Consider the following 12,674-nt stretch of genomic DNA (forward strand, 5'->3'; position numbering starts at 1 on the left):
TGGAGAGTGAGCTAAGAGGCTTAAGTGAGCAGCCTGGAGGGAAGCAGAGGTCCTCCACATCCAAACCTCCTGTGTTCAGTGGGGCACCCTCCACCCTCCACCCTCCACTCTCCTGGATGAGATTCTCCGCTGCAGGATAATCCGGATGGAAACATCCTTCCTCTCATTCTCTAACACACAGATCTGGATCCTTATGTTTGTCTTTATGCAACTTTTCATCCAACCTTCCTTCCACATCAGTTTCTAACCCGATGAAAAATGCCACCAAAAGTCTCTTGTGAGATAACGTACACAACCGTCATGGGTCAAAACGTTCTAAGACAGATGTGAGCGCTACAGTAAAACATGTTCACTCTGTTTTATTATTACATCTTGGTCTGGTCTGACTGACCTGGTCAACTGTCAATATGTTAAACAAAAACAATTCTTATTACGTCGTTACATTCCTTAAAACCTAAAACTGTTCTTAACAAACAACAGATTTTTTTAACCAAATTAGAACCAAAACCTCTTGAAATTACTGAAGCTTTGCAACAGGTTTTGACATGAAATGTTTGTTTTTTTTCTGTTCCTGAAACTGAAATTACATTCAAGAGGTATTAAATCAAGACCGGGAAGCAGGTTGTGGCTGAAAAAGGAAGTTGTTGTCTGATATAGAAGTGCAAACGGCTGCAGAGAAAAACAAATGTATCAGAACTTTGTGAGTTACACAAGTAACGCTGGTGTTCAGTAACAGGCCAGGCCATCACTGACTGTAGGTCGACTAATGTTTCTGAGGAAAATGAGAATCCTGGTGCGGCAAGTCCGAGAAAGGACGACCTCATTCTTACTGGTTATTTACTCACTTTCCTTGAAGTGAAACCATCCCGACACTTGTTTATTTTTCGAGGTAACATAAAGCCAAATTCTACTCTGGTTTCACTCTTGTGCAGTTTTGTTTTTTTTCTGTCTAATGTTTCCAGTTACTTTATCTCTTCACACAGTTTTCTCATTTTCGTCCTCTTATTTCCTGCGTTCCTTTGTTCTTTGTGACACGGTCATGACAAAGAATGATATCATGGAGAGAAGGGGGAAAAACAGTCAAACAAAAGGCTGAGCTAAAGGTGTGTCTAACGAAGGCGTGTGAGATGTCGGCTCAGACAAGTCAACGTCTTTAGGAGGAAATATAAGCAGCCACTTATTGTCATGTTGTACAATATGGGTGAAAATGCAGAGAAAAACACAGTAGAACACCTACATATAATGGTACAAAAAAAAAACATTACATCAATAGCTTCTAAAATGGGGGGGCAGGTCCTCTTTTGGGGGCACCGAGCTGTTGAAGGAGGGTCACAGTGATGTTATTTAATTTTTAATTTTTTTTTATGCTGGCCACAATGGGAATTTGCACTGGTTGGTTCTTTACTAAACTCCTGAGTATTTTTTGTTGTTGTTTTTTTAGGGATGGATTTATGGATTTAACACAGGATGTCATGAGGGAATACTGTATTATTATTACTGTATTATTTGAACTAAACTGAATCAGAACAGCAGGGGTCGTAAATCCCGCCTTAACAAGATGCAGCATCACGCCATGAAGGAAAATACACACAGATATGATCTGCTGTAATCTCACACATTCACACGCTAAAAGATTTAGAAACAACGGCACATCACACACACATACACACACACACACACACACACACACACGACAGGATGTCGTCGTGATTACGGAGGGTTCCACTCTGACCTCTTTGGGAAGCAGATGTGCTGTTAAAAACACGTACATACATTCACTAATGTATTCACCCCCCCCGACGATGACACCTGGCAAAAGTGCACTTTTACCACACCGGTGAGGTATTTATGAAATGTTGTCTCCTTTTGTAGCACCACAAACACAGACCATCTGGTGCTCCAGCACAGACTAAACACAGACCCACGCTTTCATCTCCAAACACGGCCTTCGTCCGTGGCACACTTCCAACGGACACACACACAGGAACGCAAGTAAAAAATGGGGCAGCGGCGCAACATTCCAAAACTGTCGCCTCAAAACGTGCACACGCACGTATGCTAGGTCAAGAACAGGTCAGCTCTATTTACTCTTCCTGCGAGGGGTCGCGTCTCCTGGGGGTCGCCGCGGCAGGACACGGCTGTAAGGAGATCCAAAGTTGACCCGCAGGGGAGGGAGTGAAGAGAGAGAGAGAGAGAGAGGAACTGGGTGAGGGTAAGAGAAAAGAGAGGGAGGCAGAGAGAGAGAGAGAAGGAGTGTGTATGATATCCTCAAGGACAGACAACTTCTATTCTGGCCTGGTAGTGAACTCGGCTTGGCAGTCTGACAAGAGCGCGACACAGTGCCTTATTTAGAAAATGGGAGCACCCTCCCAACAGTGTGTGGGTGAGTGTTTGTGGGTGAGTGTTTGTGGGCGAGTGAGTGAGCGAAAAAAAGACAGAAGAGGAACAGGGTAACTTCACACAGTCAGTCTAAGGCAGGGGTGCCCAACCCCCGGTCCGGGGACCGGTGCCGGTCTGTAGGTATCTGAATACTGACACTAACAGAAGAAAGTCTAAAAGATTTTTTTTATTTTGAAAGTTTGATGATCCTCCAAAGATGGCGCCGTATCACCGGTCCCACAGTAACGGCTGATACTGACGGACTGGTCCTTGGTACAAACAAGGTCAAGGACCGATGGTCATCATCATCATCATCATCATCATCATCATCATCACCAACTGCCCTTCAAACCCCTGCTTGACGGACAGACTGTGTCAGAGGGCGTGACATGTCTGAGACTAGACTCCACTGCGACACAGGCGACAACGTGACCACCAATCTGTTTGTAGATCTAGTCATAACTTTTATCTTTATAGGTGGCACTAACTAAAGGTCATTACTGAGATACAAGATGTAGACTCCTTATGTACTAGGTCAGGCAAGTACAGCTGAAAGCGTATAAACACAGAGTACTAGGTTCAGGGAGTAATATTAACTACCATTCTACTGACATTTATGGCCAATAAACCCAGAGAGATCAACGTCAACGACACGACTCTAACAACGCTGTTGGACACGACTCGTAATCTCTCTGCCTCAAGAATGTGATTGCTGTACTAGGCCAAAGATTATGAATAAAAAAGTACTACACAAAACTTTTAAAGTACTATTGAAATGTGACACTCTTTGCTTACACTTGTCACGTTTTATATTGGTTAAGGAATCAACCGATGTTAGCATCATTATATCTGTAAGAATTGTTATCGGTTTTTCCTCCGATAGTGAAAACCCAATAACGCAATGCCTGGGTTTCACCAAATGATGTGTGCCCTAAAAAAAGTTTGGGGGAAAAAACGGCTGTATATGAAGGTGAAAGCCACTAGATGGCAGCATTGTAGCTCATTCTATTAATCTATATTTTAATAATCAGTTAATATCAAAATCGTAAATTAAGTATTTGGACAATATCGGCATATCGAATATCGGACATCTCTTCTTGTAATCCCATTGATAAAATATCTTTTTTTTCCCAACAAATAAAGTCAAACTCAAAGATCGCAGAGCATGTGTTACAGATCACTATTCTACAGTTTCAACATGCAGAACTCAATCCAAGTGAGCTGCGTCTCTAAGCAAATGAGGGGGAACAAAAATGCTCCAAATGTCAGGCTAACAGTCAGATCCCGTTTGAAACTGCATAGAACGCTGTCACGGAGCCCGCTGTGACGGCGACGCCGTGTGAGTAATGTAGAAAGTATGAAGGCAGCAGAAACACTGGGAATCCAAAGACTGCAAACGCCGTCATTCTCCTGCACAGAGATGTGCTGTGTTGTGCAAAGCTACGGCGCTCTATAGGAAACAGATGGAGCAACTTCTGTCGCAAGTTTACAGTTGTTGCAGAATGCGGCTCCAGACACAGAGCAAAAAATAAAAAGTGATTGGACGCTTTAGGAAGTCGGCAACTGGAGCCGTCAGTGAAGAAATGTCTGTGTTGTTCAGGTCTGTTGTAACAATGATTGATTTGACCGTGGACTCTTCACCTTGTTAAGAACGAATGGCTTACCAGAGGTGTCAAACATGCGGCCCATGGGGCAAAACTGGCCCACTGGGGTGCTCTGTCCGAACCTATTGAATTTTGAAAATAAAAATCTAATCAGATTGTATGCAGCTGTGAACCAAATGAGTTTGACACACCTTGTAATTATACGAAATAGATAATATTTCTAGAACTTTCACTCAGGTTGAAAATAGATGAATAAAATCATGAGGTTGAACCTGATCACTCAACGCAGTTCTAATTGGCTGGGTTCAAGCAATTGCCAATCAGAGGAGTACATCATACAGTAAACATAACTGTGTTGATCAATGACAAACTATAAATATCTCTGTCAGGTGGGACACCGCTGAGGTAACCTCCAAACTCGTCTGTCGTCGCCCGTGGTCGTTCAAAACCAAGTTAACTACTCAACATTCCTGCCTCTTCTTAAATCTGGTTTTTATTTGTAAGGTCTGCTGTCAACCGACTGTCGTCAGGGGAAAAAAAGAAATAACACATCAGAAAGACATTGTCAGTGTCGCAACACTCGCCTGCGGGTATTTTTTTTACAAAAATAGAGAAAACGTTGGGAGTGTTCAGAGTCCAAGTGCGGCGGAGGACGCTGCGTTTTCCACGCACGGAGTGAGGACGATATTTCTGTCTCTGTTGCTCGTCACGTGGCAGCAGCAGGTTAGCGAGCGGGAGGAGCACGGAGTCATCAAACACCGTCAACCGACTAATGAGGGCGCTGAACTCCCCGGGTTAAATGGCGGTGGGGGGGCGCCAAACTGCCTAACAAGGAAACGTGCGTTTTCTGACATCATCCTTGCTTCATCCTCACTTTGATCGTTCTTCCCGCGGTCTTTGAAGGGAGCACGCCGTCAGTGGCGAACGCTGGCACGGAGGGTGCTTTCAACGTGAGAACAGCGGGCGTTCAGTATAGAACACGTAGGAGTGCAGTAGAGGAGGTGACAAGTGGAGAATGAAGGAGGGAGAAAAACTCCGTCTGAAGACAAGTCAAACCTTTGTCCCAGTTTTTTTTTTTGCCGGTTTCTTTCTAGGAATTTTAAATCTCAGCCAAACTCTCAGTGTCTACAGATGTTCGACCAGTGATGGAACACGGTTCAATTCCCCTCAGCAGTGGGACGTCAGCTGTAACTCGTGCATGACGTTGGCACAGTTTGGTATCTTGTGCAGATTACGGCGATCCCGCCTGCGCTGCGGAGATTAAGTACACAGCAGTAACGATGCACAGGAGATCCTGCTTGGCGTTGAAATCCAGGTCAGCGGAAGACCGCCGAAGTGAGAATAAAGCAGACAGGAAATGAAAGAAAGAGTTGAATTTTCTCTGCATGATGTGAACACTGTCCCCCCGTGTCTTTGCTGAATTATGTCTTTTAATTACTTCAGCGCCCACCGGGGGTTTTCACCCCCCTGTTGCAGCGGTGAAAACATCCCTTTGTCCTGAAGACTTCCAACAGAATAAAGAACATATTAATACCGAGGACCTCCCTGGGCAGGAAGTAACCGTAGCTGCTGGGACAAACACACCCCCCCACCTCCCCACCTCACACACTGTTCTGCTTCACCCAACACTGACTCTAACGTCTCCACCCAGCACTTCACAGCATGGACACAGGTACAAAACAACTTGTGTGACTTTTGTCTCTCCAATCTCTCAGATCAACGCTCTGCTAGAAGTGAGACGTTGAGTTGAAGAGACTCAAGATGATAAGATGCTAAAACAACAACAATGTCGCAACATAAAGAGTTGGCAGGGGAAACAAAAAAAAACAAAATATCCCAACACACAAAGTAAGGTCTGTTGATTAGACAGACAGAGACAGACAGAGAGACAGACAGAGACAGACAGATCTAGATAGAGAGACACAGAGGCTGCTAAGATCAACTTGCGAAAAACAGGAAGTGAGCGTTGCCCTGTTTGCACATCCAAAGTCATGATAATACCAAACACCTCACGTGTCTGACTACTGGCCCGGCTGACCTGGGAGTTGTTACTGTTCTGAGGTTAATATATTTATATAAATACACTTCTTATTTGGTATGATTTTAACTGTATTATACCCGTTTACTCAGTTACACGTGGACGATCGGACGACACAAAACACAACAGAAAACCACTTCAAGCCCAGTCCCAGCTACCACAGACAACATCCATGATGTTAACACACAACAGTAGAGCTTCCAGTGCTAACGACGACGGCAGGGCGGGACAGGGGCGGGACGGGGGCGGGTAACACACAACCACAGCAGGATTTTCTCTTAGAGACCTGGAGTAACTTGAAGAGTTGTTTATTTCCTGTAAAGCTGCAAGTTTTAAACCCTCGACTTTTACTGATGACTTGACGACAGAGCTGAATTATATTTGGTAAAAACATCTTTGGGTTTTTTTCTCCTGGATTATTTCAGAAAGTTTGCAGACAAACCACACTACATAAATAAATTGTGGCGTTTCCCAGGTAACGTTTTCAATCTGATGGTTGAATTTATACGAACATATTTTTGTTTCTCTTGGCTTCCCTGCAGTGGCCTTCACACACACACTAACACACACACACAGACTGCAGGAAAGTAGATATCTGCATCCATCTGCTTATCACAACAAACTTAGTTTGCGGTCACTTCCTGCAGACTTTTCCTACACTTCTTGCAGAATGCAAAAAAAAAAAGTTTGAGTCCAGAGCAGACTTCAGCAGACACGGTTTTCACCACCGGAAACTGCAGCAAAATAGAACACGTTCAGGGTTTCTGAACTAAACATTCTTGACCTGCGGACGCCCGGTGGTTTGGTTCTAAACATCGTCCAACTGTTGACCCGACAGACGCCCAGTGGTTTGGTTCTAAACATCGTCCAACTTTACAAAACACGTCTGGTGCAAAGCTGCAGGTTCACAACGTTACTGATATTTTGACACCAGCTTTTCATATTGTGCTGGTATAAACCGACCTGAGCTGAGACGGAGGAACTGCAGCCACTGCTGAAACCAAACATGTTCAATGTCAAACATCACGACGGAACCAAACATCACGTTTCCTGCTCTGGGCTGCAATCGGTTATCTCTGATATGACATTGTTAACAAAAAAGAAACTTGTTTTTTTATCTTTAGCATAGCATCATTACTAATATCTAATTAATCATAACTAATAACTAGCATCATTGCTAATAACAGTTCCACTGGTTTCTGTCTTCTTAAATAATCGTGTCCCTTTTACCTCATTCATCTTCAGGACCTTAACAGCAGAAACACTTCAGGGACGAAGAAGTCGAAGAAGCAGAAAAAGAAAAAGAAACTACTGAAGTTGTACTGTGTTAGCTTACGTAGGGACTGGCTAACATTTAACATAATGGCTAATATTTGAGTTCTGATAAATTGTGGTAAAAACGTGATACCCTTCACATTTCTGTGACTTGTTCTTTTCCTCTACCAAACATGTAAAACCCTCTGTTCTGCTAATTAGACTGTGCCAACGTCACTCAGTCAACAGGATTTGACGTGGCATGTTTCAGAAACTGCACTTATCTGTGTATGTTCGTGTCGGTTCTCAGTGGAGGCAGGTGGACCGTGTTGGTTTCCAGTTCTGAACTGAAGAGGCCGACATCGTCCGGTTGTCACCTACTAAACTGCTACTTGATTGGATGAGAAAGGGAAACAAATACCTGGGGTCCGTTTCTTGAAGCGGACTTCAACTTGAGTTGACTCCGTATCGGAAGGAACTCTTGAGTTTCCGGTTTCACGAAGTAGGCTTGACCGTAACGCTGACTCTGTTGCTATGGCCACATAAAACTGCTCCGGAGCCGGTTTAAGCTCCTTAGGTCCGAGTTAAGGAGTCAGTCCGTCATTATATACGGGGCGTGGCTGTTTGTTGAGGAGCCTGCGGACATCGCAGCTCAGTTGCTTAGAGGAAATTGAAGGCAGGAAAGAATCCTGAAACCACTCCCCGAAAGTTTTTGTTTGTTTGTGTGTTTCCGTTTTTCTTCGCAATCTGTTATAAAAACTAAATTCGATTATCAGCCCACAGTTCGATCGCCAAACTCATCGTAGTCGAGCTCTTAGCTCGGAGCAACTACAAAATACTGCGTTTCCTTTTTTTTTTTTTTTACGAACGGTAGTTTCCTTTATAACGTCGGTGATTCGAGGCAACGGTGCGTCGCTGTGGGCGGAGCGTTGGTGTCGATCTCCAACGCAAGGTGCAAGTTTGACATTGGTCCGTCACTAATTTCATACTGAAAACTGCCGTGTGTCATTTGAACGTCAGCAAATAAGGGCTGGTAGACTGAACGTAAACAATGTTCTCTGCGACTGGAATATCCAGCACCGCAGCAACTGTACTTGCCAACTATCGGACTATCACACGTTGCATAAACAAATATATCTATAAACAACTTCCAACCGAAGCAGGGACAGAACGACGAGCGCAGCCTTAACCGTCACTGAAACACCAACGGTTTTCCCCCTCAATGTCAACCTCACACGTGATTTTTTTTTTCCCTTTATGGCATAAAGGTATGAAAATGAAGCCGATGATAACGACGTATGCAAACACTGTGTGACTCTGTTTGTTTCACTCTTTTCTCTTTTCTTTGTTCAGGCCAGTGAATCAAACGTCAAAGTTAAAATCTGTCTGTGCAGAAGAACGGGAGAAATCAGAGGAGGAGGTTTTTCTTTTAATCAAATCTGTCAAATGAAGTGAGCTTCAGCTCCGAGGCTCAGGTGCTTCTCCCGAATCCTCACATACACTCTATTAAAACGACGACGACTGATTAAACCCGTGGTCCTCCCTCCCCGATCCGCTCGGGTTCCATCTTTACGTCTCACCCCTCAGTGTAAACGTCACCTGAGGTAAAGATCAAACTGTTTCTGATTAAAACCAACGCTCGTTTAGTAGATCGGTGATTACTTGTGATTGCTTGAACTCGTGTAATTGTTTCCACATTTGTCCAAGTGTGTTGTGCCCAACAGACAGCACTGAACGTCTGATGGACAAACGCATCATCTCTGATGTCATCTCTGATGTCATCTCTGGACTGGAACGTCTACACGGTAACGACCAGAGAGTCACAAACCTTCAGGTGAAGACACAGACTGAAGTGGAACAGTGTTCACACCTGAATCCGCCTGTGGCTGTTGACTGTGTTAGTGACGAGGTGTCAACATCAGAGCTGTTCCTGTTCAGAACTCCAGGGAAAACGTCAAGAAGATCCTGAACATCCCTAACTGGAAATGTTGTTTCCTCCCACAGTTGGTGGATTTAGTCACTAAGTCAACAGTCGAGTTTGTTTCTCCAACCAACCTTCATCCGTCTAAAGTCAACATAGTTATATGTAAATATAAATATATGTTTGGGTAGTGATTACATGATTCAATTCTTACAACATATGATCACTACTACACACTATAGACTTATTTATATATTATTTTATCATATTTCTTTAATTGCTCATGACGTACCAACACTCCCTCTACTGGTCTGATCTACTGGTAGATCCCGACCTTCTTATTGAGCACCCCTGGTCTACAACCCACTTGGCAACAGTGTCCGTCAGCAGCCAGCTGTGGACTTGTTGACTGTTCTGAACTCAGTGAAGTTGGTCTGACACAGGCTGGACGTCTGACCTGAAGTTGAAGCCTCCACAAACACAGGATGGTGTTTAAAAAACTTGAGCTCCTTCAGTGAAACAAATGTTTTTGTTTTTGTTTCATCCCACTGATGTTACGGCACTCTAACATCCCTGATGGGAATTGGACCGACTCCACTGATCCACAGTTTCCACTGCTTCAGCCTTTTGAACTCCCAGATAGGACCACAATCTGCAACAGTTGCCCCACTTAGCGGCACTGATGGAGCCACGGCTGATTAACTGCCCCAACGTTAGGGCGACGCGTCGAGGGAATCGGTCACAGACTGCTGTTTACTGCACCTATCCTTGACGCCATCTGGGGTCTCGGATCAATACATGACCCATCAGTAGGTGGTCGCCCCCCCCCCCTCCCTTCCCTCCCCCATCACATCAGCTCTCATGGGAAATAACAAAATTGAAGGATTGGCTCTAACAGCGGTTTGACTACAGATACGTTGAGTCAGATGATGTTTGAGGAGTGAGGGGGAGGAGGGGGGAGGAAGGGGGGGGAGGAAGCAGAGTTTACGTTGTTGGCCTTTCCTCTGTGACCAGGCTAACATTAGCTCAGGTGGAGGGGGGAGTGAAGGGGGTTTGGGGGGTGTGAAAACCAACACCACACGTGGGAGGTACAGAAATACCACGCAGTCACTCAAGGACACGCAGCGAAGAAAAACAGAAAAAAAAAAAGATCCACAAAATCCAGGAAGTGTGGATCCAAACACAGGAACACCATCAGCTGACACGCTCCAGGACTGGCACTGATTGGACCGTTTTAGCAGGTTTGGTGGTAAAGCTTCGAGCTCTCATTACACTACACCCTGATCACCTGACCAGCAGTGAAAGGCCAGGACATCTGCACACACACACACACACACACACTCACACACAAACTCAACTGACACACACATACTAAGATCAAGATCTGACCACATCACTAACCTTCTGGATCCTTTCAACCCCTTCAAAGGTTCTGTGTCCCGGAACTGAATATAAAAGGACACACACACACACTGACACACACACACACACACAGCATCTCCTCTGTGCCATCTGTGCTTGTGTCGGATTTCTTCAGAGGTTCATGGTGGATGAGCTGGGCTCATGGACTGACCGGACTCTGCTGCTGCTGCTGTGATGCTGCTGCTGCTGTGATGCTGCTGCTGCAGGAGCCTCTATGCCATCGCACTGGTGATGCCGGAGTCTCGGTAACAACAAACCGGGGGAACTGATGACCCCCCCCCCCCCCAGTCCCCGTTCTTACTCAATCATCACTCGCTGCGTTTTTATTATCCTCCTCCTCTTTTCTCTCTTATTTATCCGCCGGATCAGATGATCGTCCCGGGCTGGACCTCACCCCCCCACTCTCTCTCTCTGTCCGGTCTGTGGCAGTGATGGCTCTCAGCCTCCTCCTTCACCTCCTCCTCCTCCTCCTCTCTGATGTTCTATTCAGCGACACACCAAGTGGTAGGAAACGGTTCGGAACCACGGGGGCGAAAACCGAGTGAGCGATCCAGCAGCAGTAAAGGATGGAGATGGAGCGATGAGGAGGTGGTGGTGGTGGTGGTGGTGGTGGAGGTGATCGCCGCTGCCTGTCGTCCTATTCGTCGTTTTCTGTCGTGTTTACGAGCCTCCTCTGTCGCCTCCTTCCTTCGCCGTTTCTCTTTCCTTTTTCCTCCGTTCCTCCTCTCTATGCGCCCCGGCGAACGACGCCTTTTCCGCTGGCTGCTAGAACACAGAGCCCCCCCTACGCCCCGGCTCTCTTGTCTTTTACTTCTTTTTCATCAACCTCCCTCTCGATCGAGCAAAGCCCGCACGAAGGAGGAGAGGGAGGGAGGTGGATACGAGTGTTTGGGGGGGCAAATGAGAGGAGAACGTAGGGGTGGGTAGGAGGAGCCCGGAGAGAGAGGAGCTCCTCCCCGTTATGCTGCTTATCAGCGGTGGAGTGGAGGGGTGCATCACAGGAGGGAAATATAAAGTGGGGAATTTGAGAGAGAAGGAGAGCAGGAGCAGGAGGAGCAGGGGGAGGAAGAGGAGGAGGAGGAAGAGGAGGAGGAGCTGAGTTTTGAGATCGCTGCTGCTTCAGTGACACTTTTGTGTTCAGCTCCACATGATGTCTCTGCTAAAAGTTCACAAATTCTCCAAACCTTGACATGATTTCTGCAGAACGGGGGGGCAGGAGGACCTGGAATGCTGCCCCCATCAGGCAGCAGTCCACACTGCAAATGCACGTACCAAAAATAATTGTTGGTTTCATCTTCTACAGTTGGACTTTCTGCATGAACTTTCTAAAATAATAAACCATAAAAGATCTAATAAGTAGTTATAAATAATAATAATAAAGAATATAATAAATCATTAAAGATGGCCGCCGACACAGAAGAACAATGTAGTTATAAATAATAATAATAAAGAATTCAAGATGGCCGCCGACACAGAAGAACAATCAACAATGTCAAACTATCACACAGTTGAACCTTGTTCACGGTGAGACTTCATTGGTTCAGGTTTTGATCAGTAGTTGACCTTTTTTAAATTGTTCAACAATATATCCCATATCTACATATGTTGTTATTACTGTCGTATCTATTTATATATTTGTTATTACTGCGCACAGAGCGTCTCTGCTGCAGTGACATGCAAAACTGCCCCCGGGGGTGAAAAGGTTATTTTTAGTCTTACTGTTGAAACTGGGATAAAAGGTCAGTTAAATATCCATTAGGGCCATTACAGAAATAAACACTTCCACAGTGGAAACATTTTTTAGCTGATTCACTGAGTACAACTGGCACACAATCAAAGTACGTGCAAAAAAAGGCAGGCAAACGTTGCACGATATTGTGTCGAGGACGATACAGTAAATGCATCGCATCGATTCTGATGCGATGAAAACTGGCGAGACATGGCCGACGTCGTCCGTTACCCAGAGTGATCGGCAGCAGATCGTCTAGTTTGGCCTGAGGCTACGTCAAATGAACAGGTAGAAAGACTGTGTGTGAGCGGTCGGTGACTCACACTG

The 12,674-nt window shown here is 45.3% G+C and overlaps 1 protein-coding gene and 1 long non-coding RNA gene across 3 annotated transcripts in view; one reads left to right on the top strand and one right to left on the bottom strand.

The window, feature by feature from the left end:
* mgat3b (beta-1,4-mannosyl-glycoprotein 4-beta-N-acetylglucosaminyltransferase b) overlaps window positions 1–11,914 on the bottom strand; it is a 38,320-nt gene extending 26,406 nt beyond the window's left edge. Inside the window, exon 1 of one of the 2 annotated variants that reach the window (XM_025058217.1) lies at window positions 10,706–11,914. The gene's annotated coding sequence lies outside the window, so the exon portion shown is untranslated. Of the gene's footprint in view, window positions 1–7,696; window positions 8,183–10,705 lie in introns of those variants that run through there. The other variant, XM_008316519.3, reaches the window with a different exon arrangement.
* Window positions 8,798–10,331, top strand: LOC112487445 (uncharacterized). The gene is made up of 2 exons (XR_003050510.1): window positions 8,798–8,879; window positions 8,983–10,331. It is a non-coding gene; the product is annotated as an uncharacterized LOC112487445 (long non-coding RNA).
* Window positions 11,915–12,674: the final 760 nt, after the last annotated feature.

This window comes from Cynoglossus semilaevis, chromosome 9, assembly GCF_000523025.1.
Source record: "Cynoglossus semilaevis isolate Cse_v1.0 chromosome 9, Cse_v1.0, whole genome shotgun sequence".
NCBI lineage: Eukaryota > Metazoa > Chordata > Actinopteri > Pleuronectiformes > Cynoglossidae > Cynoglossus > Cynoglossus semilaevis.